The sequence below is a fragment of the Lithobates pipiens genome, unplaced genomic scaffold, assembly GCF_037356315.1.
Source record: "Lithobates pipiens isolate NorthernLeopardFrog02 unplaced genomic scaffold, aLitPip1_a1.2 Scaffold_23, whole genome shotgun sequence".
Classification (NCBI taxonomy): Eukaryota; Metazoa; Chordata; class Amphibia; order Anura; family Ranidae; genus Lithobates; species Lithobates pipiens.
Genome location: NW_027507785.1, coordinates 186,254,500 through 186,275,741, shown reverse-complemented (window position 1 = coordinate 186,275,741; position 21,242 = coordinate 186,254,500). Strand labels below are relative to the sequence as shown.

The 21,242-nt window shown below is 40.5% G+C and overlaps 1 protein-coding gene across 2 annotated transcripts in view; it reads right to left on the bottom strand.

The window, feature by feature from the left end:
- Nucleotides 1-21,242, bottom strand: part of LOC143928070 (beta-1,3-galactosyltransferase 2-like) — a 104,770-nt gene that overhangs the window by 82,162 nt on the left and 1,366 nt on the right. The gene's annotated exons all lie outside the window — the stretch shown is intronic.

Sequence of the window (21,242 nt, the reverse complement as noted above, 5' to 3'; positions counted from 1 at the left end):
TTCCGTATACCTGTATGGAAAAAGAGAGGTACAAAATCACATATATGAGATACAAAAGCAGTGAGTATTAATGTGGTACAATAGTGCAATGAATAGTTACAAAACAACAAAGCATGTGCTTAGCACACTTCTTAACTGAGGGCAGGAATCAATGAGATAGTTGGCCAAGCTTTCAGGGAGTCAATGTGGAAGATAAGACTTCCTAGATGATGAGACTGCTGGCAAGGAGTATAGCGTTGGTTCTAGGGGGTGAGGTGCTCTGATTTCTCCACTTGTTAGCCTCTCTTGATGATGATGCTTTATGTGGTGCATGAGTGGGAAAAAGACCCCAGTTTTGGAGTTGTTTATAACCCTCTTTCGGTGAGGTAATGGTCACCTGTTGACTCTGATGTGTGACTAGTAGCTTGGTTGGAAAGCCCCATCTACATATCAGTTTGCTATCTTGGAGAACTTTAGTGATCGGAGCAAATTCCTTCCTCCTCTGAATAGTTACTGCAGATAGATTTTGAAATAGCCTTACCCCTGCGTAGGGGGGAGGCAGTGTGTGAACATTGCTGGCAGCCCCCAGGAGCTGATCTTTGATGTAGTAATAATGGACCCATGCCAGAGCATTGCTAGGAACTATATGTGGGAGATGCACTGGTTTTTGTATCCTATGTGTACGGTCAAGAAGGAGGTCCCTAGACAGAAGGGCAGGCATCAATTTAAGATAAGTTGCTTCAGATAGGGAATGAGCTCATGCGATTGACCGATTTGGGGATCCCCTAAATGTGATGCTGTTACAGCGGAACCTATGTTCTAGGTCCACCACTTTCAACTGTAATTTGTGGATCGCATCAGTTTGCAGCTCATGGGCACAACTTCATTGTGAGCTGCCACCATGTTGGATATTTGATACTCCACATAATCAGATCTGTCCTCCAAATTGTCTATTCTGGTGGATAAATGGTTAACTGAGGACCTATTTTCCCTCTGCAGCCCTGTCTGGAGTGAAAGCAATATTGCTTTAAGAGTGGCTTCTGTAGCTGGAACATCTGCTGCTGAGAATCAGCACAGTTCTCCTCATGTTCCCAGTCCTGTGCAGGCAGAGAGACCCCATACTGTTTCTTTGTTGAAGGCAGTTTAGTGGGATAGGAGGCTGGGGAAACTGCAACTCTCTTACCTCTTTCAGTCGAGGAAGAGAAGGTGGCTTCATGTAAGGACTCTTGAGTCTTAATCTGCAGCCATGTCCTGTGAGGAAGGCAGTGGTGGAGGGCGGCCGCACTCCCCGGTGCCATTTTGGCTTGCTCCATGCAGCGTCTTCTTGAAAAAATCAGTGAATCGGCAGGGACCCGTTGCCTGCTGATTTCTTCGGTCATGCTGTGCTGATTTCCAGGGACCTTCCCCTACTTGTGGGAGTTAGATTTGTTGGGCTGGGATGGGGTGAGCCTCTGGTGTCACCCTATAAAGCAGAGCAGTGGGAGATCATGCTGCTCAGTGGCCAGGACAAGCCCCCCCCCCCCTGCATATGTCTTCTATGGATTTTAAAATGATTATTTGTCTGCCAGTGTATTGCTGACTTACCTGCTAATTTAGTGAGGGATTTGTGTTGCTATTGATATTTGAGTTATAATTAATTGCATAAGCTAAAGGTTCCATGGCCAGCATGAAGAGGAGGGGTGAAAAAGGTTAAAGCCAATGAGTTTCACTCTAGTACATGGGGCATGATACAGAGCTCAAAAGCCCATTCACAAAGTTGGCTTTAAAAGCAAACTTAGTTAAGAGTTTTTCAATATAATACCATGTAACAATGTAAAATTCCTTATGTATATCAGGGCTTTACAAAAGTACTAAGTGAGTAGATACCTTCTTAATAATATTAGTGGCTAAATGAATATTGTCTGTAATCTGCCTGGAGGGTATAATAAACGTTTGATCAGGATAAATGAGAGCTATACTAACAGATGCCAATTTATTGTCTAAAAGTCTACCAAAGAATTTTAGTTTGTTATTTATAACCAGAAATTGGGGGTAGTTTTGAGGAAAGGCATTATCCTTATTAAGACATGTTTGCTAATAACATATATAGAGGAAATACACTACCTTGCAAAATGTAGTTAAATTGTTGATTTCTGACACAAGCATGGCAACACGCACAAGCTATTGGATTATATATCTATATGCTTCCTGATTCTGGTAATTAGACACTGTGTATCCCTTTGGATATCACACTAGTCAAACAATTCCAACATAGAAATCAGATTCCTTGGTTTCCATCTTCTTTCCTCCGGTTTCCTATGTGGGGGGCACATTTAAATGTGTGACCACTTGTAAGCCTTACAGGTCGGGGTTGCCTCCCCTTTGAGGGTGCAGGAGGGACGACTTCTGAGCAGCATCCAGGATCACCAGTGGGGGAATCTTCTGCTTTTTCTATGTCTTTTTAAAGAAGTCTCCGGATAAACTAGTCCATTTGGTGGAAAAAAATATACGAACCCCCTGAGGAAGACCATAACCCCAAAAGGTCGAAATGTATTGCGGTTTTTCCAGCATCGGACAGTATAACCATAAACAATTTTGTGGGTAGCATATTTTGATGCATATTCCCTATAACAAAAACCTTTTATGATACCATTTACTGTTCAATCTGCTATCCAATCCAAGTTGTCTCGTATTATGTAAACCGGAGCTCATGTTTTAAACTTTTGTGCTGTGTAACCCATGTCCAAAGTTTTTGTCAATAAAATCAATTTTTATGAAAAATCTCTCTTTTTGACTTATTTTTGCTGCTAGAAAAACCCATGCAAAACCTCAATGTGTTTTTTTTGCTAAATATCTTATAAAAAATGGATGGGAGCAATATGGGAGCAAATTTCCTGAAGTAAGTTATGGAATGTCTGTCCAAACCAGGTGCTTTGCATGCTTGTAAGGATTTGATGACTTCTTCTACTTCTATATCCGTGTATGGGGATTTAGGCTCCGGACCTGTGTTGTTGATAACTTGGAAAGGGACACCTCTAGCCAATCCAATGAGCATAAAGTGGAATTATAAAGAGGGGGAGAAAGTACCGGTAGTTGTTTATAAAATTTTGTAAATATCTCCTCTTTATAGGGAGTAAAAAAGTAAGTGTCTCTTCTTTGGGGTGGAACACCAATTGTCCTTTGGCATTTTAATAGAATGCATGAATGCGTAGTCTCTAAGATATATCTGCAAGCTGATGAGAGATATCCTGTGAATTGTCGACAGTGACTCTGTCCACCTGCACACACAGCCTCTTACCATAAGGAAGGACCCCAAATTATAGGTGGTCAGACAAGCACAGGGATGCATGGGTCTGTAATGACCGGAGCAACAATCACAGGGATGACATAAAACACCACAGCTGAGGATTCCAATGCTTCGTTCTCTTACACAGTCAGGATAATGGCAGGCAAAAGAACAAATGAAGACTCCAATAGTGTAAAACCAATCAGTTAATTGAAGTATAAAATAGTAGAACTGCTTACAAAGTATCAGATGGCAAGTGCTTGTCAGTTCAAACAAGCCAAACGCCACTGGTTCCAACTCTAACATGTGAGGGACAGCACAGACTTTGCACCAATGTACGCTTCCTTCAAATGGACATTCTCAAGGGGAAAGACTGTGTGTGATGACTTGCTACATGTTTAACCACTTCAGCCCCGGAAGGATTTACCCTCTTCCTGACCAAGCCCTTTTTTGTGATAGGGCACTGCGTCGCTTTAACTGACAGTCGAGCAGTTGTGCAACATTGTACCCAAACAAAATTTATGTCCTTTTTTACCACAAATAGAGCTTTCTTTTGGTGGTATTCGATCACCTCTGTGGTTTTTATTTTCCGCGCTATAAACAAAAAGAGAGCAACATTTTTTTTTTAAAAAGCTATATTTTTTACTGTTTGTTACAATAAATGTCCCCAAAAAAATATAAAAAAAACTAATTTCTTCCTCACTTTAGGCCAATATGTATTCTTCTACCTATTTTTGGTAAAAAAAAAAAACGCAATAAGCATATATTGATTGGTTTGCACAAAAATTATCATATCTACAAAATAGGGGATAGAATTATGGCATTTTTATTATTATTTTTTTTCATTAGTATGTTGTTTTGTGCACCGTGCCACTTTGCCGACCAATATCAGTATGAGTCGGTCGGCAAGTGATGACATAGACAACTCCTAATCTATTAGAGTCGCCTCAATATCTAAGCTCATTCAATAATATGAGATAGATGCTGTATGTTTGGCTCTTGCACAATCCATAGAAAATGTTGGTGTATAAATTTTACAATTATTAAATAAAAATTATTGAATGATCATACTTTAATGAATGGTTATAAGAAATATTATTAAAATAAACAAAAATAAATCAAACTTGGATATAAATGACCGCTTTCATTACAATATCAAATGATAAAGATTTAGAGATTTATGGACACAGCTTGCAGATATATCTAGAGACTGTTTTCATGCACTTTTGTCACAGCGGTGTTTGTTTATCCATCATGTTCACTGGATTAATGGAATTTGGTTTCTAATTGTGTTTCTATGTACAACAGCACTGTGTTTTTAGATTTCATTTTGGAAATGTCAATATGACAGTACAACAGTTTTGATTTGTTGTTATTGAAACATTTGTATTTGGTGTTCTGCGTGCAGCTGTTTTTTCAATATTGATTGTATTAGTTTTAGTTTAATTAGGCAATAGGCACAGTTTTTTCCTTTTACATACACAGTAATGGAATGGTTTGCTATGTAATATAAACTTGACTTTAGGCCGCCTCAAAGCCTTCTCTACATTCTCTGACAGAAGGGTGTTTAGAGACACTCTTTTTCTGATTTACTTACCTACTATGTAATATGTAACTATTTATTTAAGTGGTCCTGGGAGTGATTTTGGCTACGAAGATCATATACAATAGTTTATCTAAGGCAATCATAAATAATCATATATCAATGAGCTTAGATTTATCATGTGGACCCTCATCATAGCTTCTTGAGCTGACCAGGTGGTTGCAGCAGCTAGACTATCTTATTCATTAAACCAAAAATACTCTTCCATATTGTCAGAGAGGTGTTTGAGAATAGTTGGATCAGATAGTATTAACTTATCCATATCCCGTGTATTAGGAATGATGGAAATCCAGTTTGAGACATATGGAAGGATACAATTTGATGGTCTGACCATGGACCTACACAAATGGCCACAAGGATTTGGCTAATAGTATAGGAGAGAAAAAAAATATATAGTCTCTTGCGAGTGTAAGTATCATGAGGGTGAGAATAAAATGTACAGTGCCTTGAAAAAGTATTCATTCCTCTTGACATTTTCCACATTTTTTATTGCATTGCAACCAAAAATATAAATGTATTTTATTGGGATTTTATGTGATAGACCAACACAAAGTGGCAAATAATTGTGAAATGGAAGGAAAATGATAAATGGTTTTCAATTTTTTTTACAAATAAATATCTGAAAAGTGTGGCGTGCTTTTGTTTTCAGCCCCCTTTACTCTGATACCCTTAACTAAAATCTAGTGGAACCAATTGCCTTCAGAAGTTACCTAATTAGTAAATAGAGTCCACCTGTGTAATCTTAGTATAAATACAGCTGTTCTGTGAATCCCTCAGAGGTTTGTTAGAGATCCTTAGTGAACAAACAGCATCATGCAGGCAAAGGAACACACCGGAGCTTAGAACAAGCTTAGAACATCAGGAGCACTGTTCAGTTCATCATCCAAAAATGTTAACAGTATGGCACAACTGCAAACCTACCAAGACATGGCTGTCCACCTAAGCTGACAGGCCAGGCAAGGAGAGCACTAATCAGAGAAGTAGCCATAAGGCCCAGGATAACTTTAGAGGAGCTGCAGAGATCCACAACTCAGGTGGAAGAATCTGTGCACAGGACAAATCTGGTCTTTATGAAAGACTGGCAAGAGTGGCAAAGAGAAAGCATTGTTGAAAGAAATCCATAAGAAGTCCAATTTGCAGTTTGCAAGAAGCCATGTGGGGGACACAGCAGACCTGTGGAAAAAGGTGCTCTGGTCAGATGAGACCAAAATTGTACTTTTTGGCCTAAAAGCTAAATGTTATGTGTGGCGGAACTGCACATCACCCCATCATCATGTTGTGGGGATGCTTTTCTTGAGCGGGGGCAGCTGGTCAGAGTTTATGGGAAGATGGATGGAGCCAAACACAAGGCAATCTTAGAAGAAAACCTGTTATGGTAGCCGGGACTAGCGAAGGAAGCCAATGTCACCGCCTCCATTGGTGAGATTGACAACTCGCTGGCCCCTGGAGCCACGTTCAAAATGAACAGACTTTTCTCAGTGTGGGCAAGTCCGTTCATTTCAAAAGTCTTGCGGACTAGCACACAGATGGGCGGATTGTCCGCCGGGCTGCCGAGTCCGGCAGACAATTTTGAGTCAAAACTTCTTTCTAAGTTTGGAAAGAAAGAAAAAGTCCGCCGTAGCCCACACACGGGCGGATTGTCCGGTGGACTCTGGTCTGCCGAATCAAGTCCTCCAGATTGTCCGATCGTGTGTACGTGGCATTGGAGTCTGCAAAATATTTAAGACTGGGGTGGAGGTTCACCTTCCAGCAGGACAATGACCCTAAACATACAGCCAGAGCTACAATGGAATGATTTGAATCAAAGCATATTCATGTGTTAGAATGGCCCAAAGTCCAGACCTAAATTCAATTGAGAATCTGTTACAAGACTTGAAAATTGCTGTTCACAGACTTTCTCCATCCAATCAGAGCTTGAGCTATTTTACAAAGAAAAATGGGCAAAAATGTCACTCTCTAGATGTGCAAAGACTTGCAGCTGTAATTGCAGTGAAAGGTAGTTCTACAAAGTATTGACTCAGAGGGGCTGAATAAAAATGCACGCCACACTTTTCACATATTTATTTGTAAAAAAAAATTAAAACCATTTATAATTTTCCTTCCACTTCACAATTATGTGCCACTTTGTGTTGGTCTATTATAGAAAATCCCAATAAAATACATTAATGTTTTTGGTTTGTAACATGACAAAATGTGGAAAATGTCAAGGGTTATGAATTCTTGACATTTTTCAAGGCACTGTATTCTTTGGACCCGATATTAAGTACTCTCCAAGCATTCAAGAGCTGATGTGAATGAAGCAACTGCCAGGAACCATGAAACAGACAGAGACAGAAAATACAGTAAACATCACACCTTTTAATAAAATGGTAAAAATGGTGCAACTGGTAAACGTAGTCAAAACATAGCCAGGGTTCAGTAGCCATATTGGGTAATTATAACAAGCCAGGAAATCGGGGAGCCAGAGATCAGCATAGTCAGAGGCAGCAGACAGGATCGGAAACCAGAAGGAATGCCAACCAGGTAAGGCAAAGGGAATTAATTAAATGAACCAGGCAGATAAATAGCCAGGTAGGACTGGCTGTGGGCTTGATTGATGAGCAAGAGATGATCAACAGGTGAGCCAATGTGGAACCATGAGTTCTGGCAATTAACAGAGAAGGAAGGACTGAGAGCCCAGCCCTGACAGTACCCTCTTCTCAATGCCCCCCCCCCTCGAAGGACCACCAGGTTTGAGGGGAAAACGTCTATGCAAAGCATGGAGGAGGACAGGAACATATACGTCTGAGGATAAGACCCAAGAGTGTTCCCCAGACCGTGCCCTTTCCAATAAATCACGTACTGTATCTGCCCACGGAACATACTGGAGTCAATGATCGATTGTATCTTATACTCCTTATGGTTCCCAACCTGCACCGGGCTAGGACGCAGTACCAAGGTGGTGAAACGGTTGCACATCAAAGGTTTCAATAAGGAGACATGAAAAAGATTTAAAATACGCATGTTAAATGGAAAGTCTAATGCGTAAGCCACTGGGTTGATCCTACATAGAATACGCAAAGGCCCAATAAAACATGGTGCCAGTTTCAGTGAGGGAACACGGAGTCAGTTTATGAGATGACAGCCATACCCTCTCCCCAACCTGGTAGGAAGGTGCAGGAAGGCTTAGACAGTCAGCATGGAGTCTGTACCGCTCACTGGCATGTTGCAAGGACTCCTGGACCTGCACTCAAGTGGAGCAAAGATCACGGAGATGCTCCTCTAATGCAGGAATTCTTTGAGGAACATATGAGTCAGGCAACATGGGAAGCTGTATTGATGGCACTATTGTGAGCAAAATCTGCCCAAGGTAGGAGGTCTGACCAGTTGTTATGGTGGTTGGAAAAATAGCAGCGTAAAAACTGCTCCAAGGCTTGGTTGGCTCGTTCTGCAGCTGCACTAGACTGCGGACAATAAGCAAAAGAGAAGGAAAGTTGAATTCCCAACTGTGCAGAAAAGGCTTGACAAAACCTGGAGACAAACTGGCTACTCCTGTCAGAGATGATAACCTTGAATAGTCCATGCAATGGAAAAATCTCCTGAGCAAAGATGAATGCTAGTTCTTTGGAAGTGGGCAACTTCCTTATTGGAATATAATGTGACATTTTCGAGAACCAGTCAACCACCATAACAATAACTGTGTTGCCCTAGGAGTTGGGTAACTCCACAATAAAATCCATAGATGGGTGGGTCCAAGGCCTCTCTCCATTGGGTATGGGTTATAGGAGGCCAACTGGAAGGTTTCATGGTGTCTAACTCTGTGAGTGAATACTGCACAGAATAAGCAGCTGCAAAGGCAGTTACATTAGCACGGAGCCTAGGCCACCAGAATTGTTGAGGAATAGCCCAAATGAGTTGATTCTTTCCTGGGTGGCAAGCCGTCTTGGGAGAATGTTAAGTCTGGAGCAAAGCAGTGGGGAGATTCTCAGGGACAAAGCAGCAACCTAGGTTTCTAGGGAGGAGACTGGATATGAATGACACAAATTCTGTCACCCAAAGGTGAGGTGAGACTGGCGTGTATAGTAGCCAGAATGTGATCTGGAGGTTTTACAGGAACAGGCACTGACTCAATTTTAGAAGAGGAGAAAAACTATTGCGACAATACGTCAGCCCTTACATTCTTGGTACCGGCTAAGAATGAGACTATGTAATTGAAGCTTGACAGAAAAAGAGCCCACTGTACTTTTCTGGGAGATAAGCATTTAGCCTCAGACAAGAATGTGAGATTCTTATGGTCAGTAAAAATGAGGACCGGCACAGTGGTAACTTCGAGGAGATGCCTACATTCTTTAAGAGCTAAAATGATAGCTAACAATTCTGTCCCCAATCTCATTATTGCATTCCACAGGAGACAATTTCTTTCATAGCACTCTCAGAGGTAGGATGTTGAGACAGAAGGGTGCCCACTCCAGTCTCAGATGCATCAACCTTAAGAATGAATGTAGAGTAGGATCAGGATGTGCCAACACAGGAGCAGAGAAGTTTCCGAATATTTTTCAGATAATAATTGGGAAAGCAAGGAAAACTTTGTAATGGACATAGACCTACGGGTCAAGGCCACTATAGAACTGCAGATAATTTTTCTGGGTCCATTGAAAATAAATTTTACCTGTTCACGATGGAACTCGCACTTCTCAAACTTACAGTACAGGTTATCTATCAACCTCTGTAGCACACGGGAGAAATCTGTGTGGTGGTTTTCTAGGATTTAGAATATATGGGAATACCATTGAGGACATTGTTGATGAACGCCTGAAAAACTGCAGTAGCGTTGCAAAGGCCAAACGGCGTTACAAGGTATTCATAATGTCCTGTCCTGGTGTTAAACGCAGTTTTCCATTTGACGCTCTCCTTGATCCTCACAAGATTGTATGTCACTCCCAGATCGAGCTTCGTGAAAACCATTGCTCCCTTCAGGCGGTCAAATAATTCCGTAATCAACGGAATCGGGTAGGCATTCTTAATTGTGATGTGATTGAGGCCCTATAATCAATACAATGTCTCAGTTCACCACTCTTCTTTTTCTCAAAGAAGAAGCCAGCACCAGCAAGAGATGAGGATTTGTGGATGAACCCTCGCAAAAGTGCATCAGCAACATAGTCCTTCATAGCTTTATCCTCTGAGAGAGACAAAGGGTAAACCTGGCCACGAGGAGGCATAGCACCAGGTTGAAGGTTAATTGAGCAATCATATGACTGGTGTGGAGGCAAACTACCGGCTTGACCCTTGTCAAAGACATTGCTAAATTTGCAGGACTCTTCTGGCCAGGAGGAGAGGGAAGTGCACAAGACCTTAGACACTTTCCAAAAACATGTCTTACTTCATTGTGTGACCAGGAAAGAACCTCAGCACGAAGCCAATCAAAGAGGGGCTGTGCCTCTGTAACCAAGGATAATCAATAACCGCTGGATAATGAGGAGAGGAAAAATACTTGAAATTGGATTATTTTTATGGTGAAGAGCCCCTGTGGCCATTGTAAATGGAGCAGTCTCATGAGCCATATGAGCAGGCTTTAGATGTCTCCCATCAATAATGGCTCAATGGCAAGTGGAGTGGCATGAAGCTGCAGTGGAATTGAATGACTCAAACCATAAAAGGGTAACTGAAACTAGAGGCTTATCCTTTAAGGTACCTGGGGACATAATAATGCCACCTAGGGTCTGTCCCCTACAGGACCTCAGGTGCAAACGTCTCCCCAGACAGGTAGAACAAGACTTCAAAAAGTGACCTGCCTGGCCACAATCTCTCCCTCCTCCTAAAGACCCTCATATCTGCAGAGAGAGATTTGTGAAGCCCAAATGCATGCATTCTACTTCACTGGCAGACTCGTTACCAGGAGGCATGGGAGGTGAGGGAGGCAAGGGTCGGACTGCAAAGCTCGGAGCCAAACATATAGGAGGCTTCCATAAGCGCTCCTTAAAGGAGGGTCTCTTTCGGAGTCTGGAGTCAATGAGAATGACAAACATGATCAACTTCTCCAGATCTGTAGGTATATCTCGGGATGCTATCTCATTGTTGATGTCATCTGAGAGACCATGAGAAAAAGCAGCCATGAGGACCTCATTGTTCCATGTGACCTCTGCTGCCAGAGCATGGAATTCAATGGCATAATCGGCAACAGTTCTCGTACTTTGTTTGATAGATATAAGGCTCTTGGCAGCAGAAGTGGAGCATGTGGAAACATCAAATACCATTTTAAAGGAAACCACTAACTCTAGGTAACTCAGGACAATGGGTTTTAAGTCCCCATAGTGGGTTTGCCCAGGCCAAGGCTCTATCAGAAAGCAAAGAAATGATGAAGCCTACTTAGCTTCTGTCTGTGGGGAATGCCTGGGGCAGCATCTCAAAGTATATCCCAACCTGGTTCAGAAACCCTCAGCATTGAACTGGATCACCCCCAAATCGCTGGGGAAGTGGAGGGGAACCAAACATACCTCTTACAGAGGTAATATTCGAGGCGGGTGCCTGCACAGAAACTGGAACAGCAGCAGGGACTGCCTGCAACACAAGTTGTACCGGAACAGCCACAGTGGGAGGATCCAGGTGAGCAGTGCTAATGAGGAGCGTCTGTGATACTATGGCTAACTGATCCATACAGTGATCCTGCTCATTCAACCTCGGAAAAATAATTCCACTAGGTGTATTTCCTGCATCTTCTGAATTCATGTCCTTTGCCTACTGTCAGGAACCATGAAACATATGGAGACAAAAAAGGCAGTAAAAATCACACATTTTAATAAAATGGTAAAAATGGTACAACTGGTAAACGTAGTCAGAACATAGCCAGGGTTTGGTAGCCAAATCGGGTAGTCAGATCAAGCCAGGAAATCGGGGAGCCAGAGATCAGCGTAGTCAGAGGCAGCAGACAGGATCAGGAACCAGAAGGGACGTCTGCCAGGCAAGTCTTCAACTGGAACATAGCAGAGAGTCTCTAGATATGTTTGACCAAGGCTAGGGTAATTTATGAAATTAACCAGGCAGTTTAAATAGCCAGGAGGGGCTGGCTGTGGGCTTGACTGAGCAGGAGATGATCAACAAGTGAGCCACTGTGGAACAATGAGTTCTTGCAATTAACTGACAGCTGAGCAACCTGAGCACAGAGAGCCCAGCCCTGACAGCAACCCTTTCAGAGTTTTTAAGTAGACTTTAGCAGACTCTACATATTTTCTTCTATCGAGTAAAGGATGTGCAAGTAGGTAAAAAACCAATAAATGGTCAGAGTGATATCTATCAAAGACATCAAATAAAAAAAAAATGAGACCTGAGATTCATTAGGAGCACATACATTTGCCATTGTCAGTGCTCAACCAAGTATAAGTCCTTGGATTGTGAGAAATCTACTATTAGGATCTTTGTCCACACATTTCTTCTGAGGGCCTTAGAGAGCTCTGATAACCTTAACAAGGTGACAGCACACATGGCAGTAGCAAAGAGAACACCATACCCTAGGCTTCTAGTGTGATTTAAACACAGGGTAAAGCCAGGCTCAATCTGTATACTACCTAAGGAGACTCTAATCATTGCCACCTAATCTGAAACACTGGTTTCTTATTTCATGCATGTTGTTCATTTTGGTCAGGCACATTTTATGTTTCATTTGTTTAAATCATCTTATTCTGTAGCCATTATTTGAATAAAGATCTATTGTTTGTCTGTTCAAAATATGTTGAAAACTTCAGTAATTGTCATGGGGTATACTTTTTTTTTACTATAGATTAAGAATGATAATTTACTTACAATAAAGGCCCAAAAACATTAGTCTCAACTGGTACTTTTCTCTGGTTATTCAGAAATACATTATACATGGCAATATGGGAATGAGGGTGAGGAACTGATCAGGATATGCCTAAGTACACCGGTACACTGGTTCTCAAATATTTGCCTAGGCCCTGATCAGGATATCCCCAAGTACACTGGTTCTCAAATATTTGCCTAGGCCCTGTTCAGGATATCCCCAAGTACACTGGTACACTGGTTCTCAAATATTTGCTTAGGCATCCATCTATTCTAGATCTCTCCTAGAAATCCACATACTATGCTGGCTGGACTGCTGCAGAGCACTGAATTATTGGCAATAAATGGAGGAACAGAATGCTACTCCATGAAAAGGGAATTTACAGGTACAATTTGTGTCAGGTTAAAAAAAATTATATTTTTCCATGTTCATTAAAATCGCATAATTAATAGTTAAAAAACCCAGTGCTGGGAAAATATACAAATATCACTCTTAAAGAACCGGAACTATATACCTATTCATTGTAATAATGAAATAGTTGAATCTGCCTTGCTAGGAAATCAAGGCTTAAATAAGAACTGTTTGTATAGCCTTGTGCGGCCCACTACTCGTTGGGTAGATTTTGATTATATCTTCTTTTTGTCCCTTTAGTAAAACATCTTTATAATACAGGTATGCACACTAAGAAAAAAAAAAAAAACACTAAATTGTTCATGCTATTCAGGTAGGAATTAATTATTTCAATGGGCTGTATCAGTAAAATCATCTAAAAGAATAGTTGCCTTAGAATTTAATTTCATCCCATCAAATTAAAGCTTTCTAATCACCATTTCCCACATTGAATAGAATTGCTGACTGTGTGTTTACACTGTTCTAACAAACATATTATTTATAAGGACTTGAAAATTGATACTTGTTTGTCTTTCTTTCGAAGAGACTCCGAGAATCTTTTTCTAACACGCACACATAGAGTGTTAAAAGTCTTTGTTACTGCTGTTATGTAATCCTTTATTTCACAACCCTCTTCCACAGCCAGGCATTCGTTGCACTAGAATTCATTTCACAAATACATTCAATACTGAAATTGTTTATTTGATACCTCACAGTTATTCTAGGTTTCTATAATGTTTCTATATGCAAAACTTTTTTTGTGGTGCCACGACAGTTATGTATTTTAGTTCTTGAACATGATGCAAGGTGTATGAGTAATATTGGGAAGGATATTATGATAGTCCTGCTTTAAAACTCATTATACAATTTCATAATGACCAAGCTATTTTTTTTTTTTTTTTGATTTAAAGTGTTACAGATTTGAAAAGGGCTGGCATTATTACAACAAAAGAAGTACATTACCCCAGGAATATTACTGTAGCTGAGTATACACTTTTTTTGTATTTTGTATACTACATTTCATATCTAGTTTACATTATGCTGTATGTTTCAATAATTATATTTTTATCATGTCTATATTCTTTAGGTTATCTTGTTACACCAGTGACTTGTATGTGTAATTGATGCCAAGGGTGTATCTGTTATTGAAACCATGTGAACCATTGTCCAAGAAGCTATGACTACAGGTAATTCTGTAAAAAAAAGGCAAACTATGTCTTGGTTCCTGTATTTTATGAATCATCTATCAAGTAGCCCAGACCCACGTAGTTATATTTCCACTTTTTCAGTTTTTAATTTAAGCAATTGCAATATGTTTCCATTTTACTTTAGCCATATCATTATATTCACAAAATTACAGTTATTAAAAGTTTAAGACAATAGTCTGAGATCTAGGCTTAATCCCAATATGATTAAAAAGAACAAAAAAATACATTTCTAAGTATCATTGTATTTCTTAAATCCTATATCAGTTTTGTAGAATAGGATATAAAATATTAGATGTAGGGGTAATAAACGTGGTATTGAGCGTGTCATTTTGAGCACCCTGGTTTCCTGGTCAGTCACTAAAGAACCAAGGCAATGACTCAGATCGAAAAGAGTGCGATACGAACATTGGATTGCAAGCTGCACAGAGACTGACGTACATGCGTTCTTCATAAACATGGCGGTGATCAGTGTTCAGTGTTCTTCATACAATATGATGGAGATGGATTAATAAGTCAGAGACAAATACCTCCGCTGTATGAAATCTACAAATCATTTGAACGGAAGGCTTTGAAATATATTTCAAACATAGTTTGTGAATGTTTACCACCCAATGCTTAACTATTCCCTGCATGTGTCAAGTGTTTATAGTGTATGATCAATGAGCACATTTAGTTTATCTTAAAATAGTTTTTGGTGAAAATGTTTGTTTCATACTTTTTTTTTTTTTTAACTAAATGTAGACATAGACTTGCATTGTAAGGTCTCATGCACACTGGATGTTATAAAAAAAAAGCCAGTAGCGTTAGCTGTAGAAAGCTATAGCTATAGAATGAGTTTTTCAGTTTTTTTTTAGCATTTTTGAGCTGTTGCGTTTAACATTTTTTTTTAGCAAAACTATACTCCCACAAAAGCTTATTGCTCATAAACTGCCAATAACAGTTTTTTTTAGCTTCTTTCAGTGTTTTTAAACTTTTATCAGAGTTAAAGGGGGTTATTTACTAAAGGAAAATCCACTTTGCACTGCAAGTGCACTTGAAAGTGCAGTCGCTGTAGATCTGAGGGGGACATGCAAGGTAAATAAAAAACAGCATTTTAGCTTGCACATGATTGGATGATAAAATCAGCAGAGCTTCCACTCATTTCAGATCTACCCCTTAGATTAATAGCGACTGCACTTCCAAGTGCACTTTCAGTGAACTTTCAAGTGCACAGTGGATTTGCCTTTCGTAAATAACCCCCAAAGTGTATTTACAGCTGAAAAACTCCTCTGAAAGGCCACTAGTCCTGTTTTTTTTCCAGCCAGAAAATGCCCATGCCAAAAGCTGATAAAAGCATTTGTGTGGATGAACGCATTGGATAACATTCTGGGGAGTTTACTGGCTGCAGAAAAAAAATGCCTGAAGCCAAAAACAGCAGCTGCAAAGTCCAGTGAGCATGAGGCATGTGCAAAGGGGAGCATTCAAACACAGCCACTGTCTAGTACTACAAAGCAAAGCTAATATACAGTATGTACTTAGCAATTATGGCCGCCTCATGTACATATATAATTGCACATGGAAACAATTTTTTTTTGTATATTTTCACACGCTAGTGAAATATTCAAGCCAATTTATTTTACTGTTGTAAAAGAATACATTTAAACTTATTTTTCCCTTAACCACGTTAGCCCTAGAAGATTTGGCTGCACAATGATGAGGGCATTTTTTGCGATACGGCACTTGCGTCGCTTTAACTGACAATTGCGTGGTCATGCGAAGCTGTACCCAAACAAAATTGACATCCTTTTTCCCACAAATAGAGATTTCTTTTGGTGGTATCTGATCACCTCTGCAGTTTTTATTTTTTGTGCCATAAACAAAAGCACACTAATCAGTGTATTCTGACGGTGGAGAGTCCCTGCTGTCAGAATACAGTGTCCCCGCAAGCGGGTTTCCTGCATCCACATCACTTGTGTAGGTGCAAGAACCTGTCAGGTAGCGATATTAACCAAAAAACCATGTACCAACTTAAAGCAGTTGTAAACCATGGCAGTTAAAGAAAATAAAACCTTTTTTAAAGTAAATTTGTAAATTCTGTATAATATTGTATCCTATTTTGTAGTATTGCGCACTGCACTCACTGTGCACACAGCACTAATACTATTTTCATTACATGTTTGCATGCTTTTGAGTCCTGATTAGAATTAGCCTGCCTATGTTATGCCTCTTGTACCATAAAATACAATAGTAATATTAATGTGATACCTACATAATCATGTGTATAAAAACCTTAAATTGCGTCAAATAAAGCAGAACAGTTATTTGGAAAGAAGCTGAGCGTATCTTTTGTGTCTGTCCCCTACTGCAATAGTTGTTATTAATTTGGAACCACCAATCAATATGGAGATAGAAGTTGCCTATCTATAAAATTTCCAGAACACCTTTCCCTGTAAGGCGATTGCATAATGTGCTAGTATGCATTGCATACTATAACATTATAAAAATACTTGCCTTAGAACGAAGCATTCTAAAAGGGCTTACCTCCTCCCACGGCTTTCCTTCCAGGTTCGCAGGCTCCAGCTGTACGAGTGGCTGGAGCCATGGTGACATCACTCCTGCGCATGCAGAGAGCATTTGAGAGTTGGTGAGGAGACATTGTATTGGCTCCACACAAACTGCTTTAACTCCTTGAGCTCCACACTGCATGCAGTTGTGGGCTGCTTGCAGAGTGCCACCTTTCACTTGAATGGGTCACGGCAAGTGGACGCTACACCTGCTGAAAGCAACAAGGGTTGTATTTGCAGCTGTGGCATGTGAACATGCCCATCCGCTGCCTCTAAAGCTAAAAGACGGTAGTGGTTGAGGAGCAGTAAAAGCACAGTTCAACAGCAGGGTTTTACTGCATCTCAACTGCTAGTGGAAAATCCACTTTGCACTGCAAGTGCACTTGAAAGTGCAGTCGCTGTAGATCTGAGGGGGACATGCAAGGTAAATAAAAAACAGCATTTTAGCTTGCACATGATTGGATGATAAAATCAGCAGAGCTTCCACTCATTTCAGATCTACCCCTTAGATTAATGGCAACTGCACTTCCAAGTTTTTTTTTTTTTTTACATTGATTAGTGTTTTATTAATGTTTTAATACATTTTAAAATGTTTGTTTACATTTATTTCTAAAAGTGTGTGTGTATATATATATATATATATATATATATATATATATATATTACATATTACACACTGATATGTAAATAGTGGCTGCATTCATATGTAAATATCCACGGACCAGCGGCATTCATATGTAAATATAGGTGGCATTCATATGTATATCATGCCCCCCTGAGGTCATATCCACCATCACCTATATTGAATGCTACCCACTAGGGAGAAAAAAGGGGCATGCGTTAAAGTCCTGCCTGCAATTGTGGTCATTCAGCCTACCATCAGCCTGTTCTGCAAAGGTAAGCAAATTGGTGGGGGAGGGAGGGTAGTGTGGGGTGTGCAGAGGTAGGCAGAGAAGGAAATACATTTTGGGTGAACATGTGAGCAAGGAGGGAATGAATAGGGCTAAGGAAGGTGGGTGCAAAAAATGAGAAGAGGAGGCAGGGAGAGTTAAAGGGGTGGCGGTTTGGGGTGCAGAGTTTAGCAGGGGTTTCAGGATGAAAACGTGTACTGACAGGGTAGATAAAGATGTAGGTCACATGTAGGGCAGCCCAATTATTTCAATGGGCTGTTCTATGTGCTAGAAAGTGCCTAACACTTTTTCAAAATCAGTCACACAGGATATGTCAGCAGATGTGTGAGTGTGTCATTAACAATTAATGGAACTACTGCGTATCTGCTAAAGAGCAACACATTTCTGTGGTGTCAGGAAATCGATTTTGCATGCGTTCCAGACAAACAAATGTGAACACAGGCTGAATGTCACAGTTACATTGGCGGTCAGTGTAAATCTTCTCATTACATTGGGGCTACAGGTCTAGCTGTAGGTGTAGAATCCTTTCATTAACACTAGTGACATGTGTGAAGGTCTCCCTTACATCATTGGTCAGAGTAAATTGCTCCTTACATTGGTAGTTACTGTAAATGCTCCTATTACATTAGTGGTCAATGGAAATCTCCTTTACATTGGTGGTCATTGTAAATCTTCTCATTACATTGGGCTTGGTGTACAATCATTTTATTCTTGCCAGTGTGAAGGTCCCCCTACTTACATTGGTGGTTACTGTGAATGCTTCCATTACATTAGTGGTCAGTATAAACCCCTATTACATTGTTGACCGGAGTTGAAACTCCTCTTTTTATTTGTAGTCGGTAAAAAAAATCAGCATTGCCATTAATCACACTCTTCCCTCCTTCCCAGCACCTCCACTGATCCCAGAAGTTCTAGGATCCCTAGGAGTTTTCTGTCTATTGATGGGTCCCCTCACCAGCCCAGTAAATGAAGTGCAGGCAATATTAAAGACAGCCCTGATGATAGGCACTGATAGGCGGCACTCATAGGCGGCACAGATAGGCACTCATAAGTGGCACTGATGGGCACTCATAGATGACACTGATGGGCACTTATAGGCGGCACTGATAGGTGGCACTGATAGGCGGCACTGTTGGACACTGATAGATGGCACTGATGGGCATCAAGGATATGGAGGCACTGGAAGGCATTGCTGATGAGCACTGATTGGCATCATATGTGGGCACTGATTGGCATCCTATGTGGGCACCGATTGGCATCCCTGGTGGCCATTGGTGGCATACCTGGTGGTCATCAGTGGTGGGCATCCCTGATGGTTCTGGTGGCATCTCTGGTGGTCCTCAAGGGTGCTGCGCTGATAATCAATTAGCGCAGACCCTCCCATCAGGAGAGCTGCCGATTGGCTCTCCTGTACTTGCGTCTGTCAGAAGCGAGTGAGGAAAAGCTGATACATGGCTTCTCCTGTTTACATTGTAATCAGCTGTGATTGGACACAGCTAATAATGTGGTGAAGAGCCTCCGTCAGAGCAAGATCAGTGTTGCGGTGTGTCAGACAGACCGGGCGCACACCGGCTTGTTATCCTGATCACATCATATGATGTTCAATCAGAATTATGCAACCACTTTGCGCACATCATATTGCTATATGGCGAGCGGGAAGTGGTTAATAAACTGTTATTCATTTTTTTACATTCAGTTTGCGTAATTTTACATCTTGAATTGCACAGGTACAAGCTGTGCATTCCAGTGCTATTCACATGTGATTCGGGTGTATTGCAATTACAGCCCATTCATTTGACTTTACAAAAACACAGAGCAACCGGATCGCATGGTATATGTGAACTGGTGTGAACTGGCCCTTTAGGAAATGAGTAAGAAGTGCAGAGAAACCCATTACCAGCATAAGAGGGTAGGTTTTAACAATTTAACTGTTTCCACAAGGACACACTCCAGGATACCAACAAGTCTGTTTTAGTCTAGCAAGGACCAGAGGGTGGTGAGGGTGTTAATTCGCCTTTTCATTTTTTGCCAAAAAGGTGAGCTAACTCTTCAAATTAAATAAATAAAAATGTGTTTTACAGTTCAGTGCATTAGTCATGCAAGAACATATCTTATTGCAAAGAGGGGCAGAAAGCTCCTCTGCTCTCTTCACCACACATTATACACTCTTTGCAATTTCAGGGTGCTTGAGTAAGGTAGGGGCAAAAATAAGCCTCTCTCTTAACTGCTTGCCGACCGCCTCGCACCGATATAGGTCGGCAGAAGGGCTCGTGCAGGCAGAATCACGTACTTGTACCTGGCTCTTTAAGAGGCGGCCAGTGGGCGTGTTGCGCGCCCATGGCAAGCTCTGTGAGTCGGCTTGCGGGTCCTGCACGGGGAGGAAGACAGGGGAGATGCTAATATAAACAAGCATCTCCCCGTTCTGTCTAGTAACAGTGTCACTGATCTCTGCTCCGAGTGATCGGAGCAGAGATCATTGACGTGTCATACACAGCCACGCCCCCCCCACAGTTAGAAACACGCCCCTAGGACACACTTAACCCCTACACTGCCACCTAGTGGTTAACCCCTTCACTGCCAGTGTAATTTACACAGGAATCAGTGCATTTGTATAGCACCGATTGCTGTATACATGACAATGGTCCCAAAAATGTGTCAAAAATGTCTGATGTGTCCGCCATAATGTCTCAGTCATGATAAAAATCGCTGATCGCCATCATTTAAAAAAAAATGATTATTAATAAAAATGCCATAAAACTATCCCCTATTTTGTAAACGCTATAACTTTTGCGCAAACCAATCAATAATCGCTTATTGTGATTTTTTTACCAAAAATATGAAGAAGAATACGTATTGGCCTAAACTAAGGAAAAATGTTTTTTTTTATATATTTGTGGGGGATATTTATTATAGCAAAAAGTAAAAAATAATGTGTTTTTTTAAAAATTGTCGGCCTTTTTTTGTTTATAGCGCAAAAAATAAAAACCACAGGGGTGATCAAATACTACCAAAAGAAATCTCTATTTGTGGGAAAAAAAGAACGTCAATTTTGTTTGGGTGCCACGTCGCATGACCACGTAATTGTAAGCAACGCAGTGGCGAATCACAAAAAGTGTTCTGGTTGGGAAGGGGGTAAATTCTTCCGGGGCTGAAGTGGTTAAAATAACCGTCCTGTGCTTTTAGATCTTGGTCTTTTTTGCATCTCTGCTCCCCAGGAAAAAGGTTTTTAGGAAGAATTTGAGCTACACGCTTCCACATAAACTCCTAAATGGAGTTTGTTAGACCCCTTACTCATTTACTAGGACACAATTATACGAAAGGATACCAGTACTAATATATATATATCAATATTATGAATAAAACTTGTATCAAAGTAACATTTTAATAGTCATGTCCATTCTCAAATTGTCTTTAAAAAGTATTTAAACAATAAGTAAATGCTTCATCATTTGTCAAAAACCCCACCTAGATTTAACTATGATAAATAAAAATGTCTCCACCTAGTTTTTATATAACTTCTAGTGACAGAATGGATTCATCATAAAAAATAAATAAACAAATACATAAAT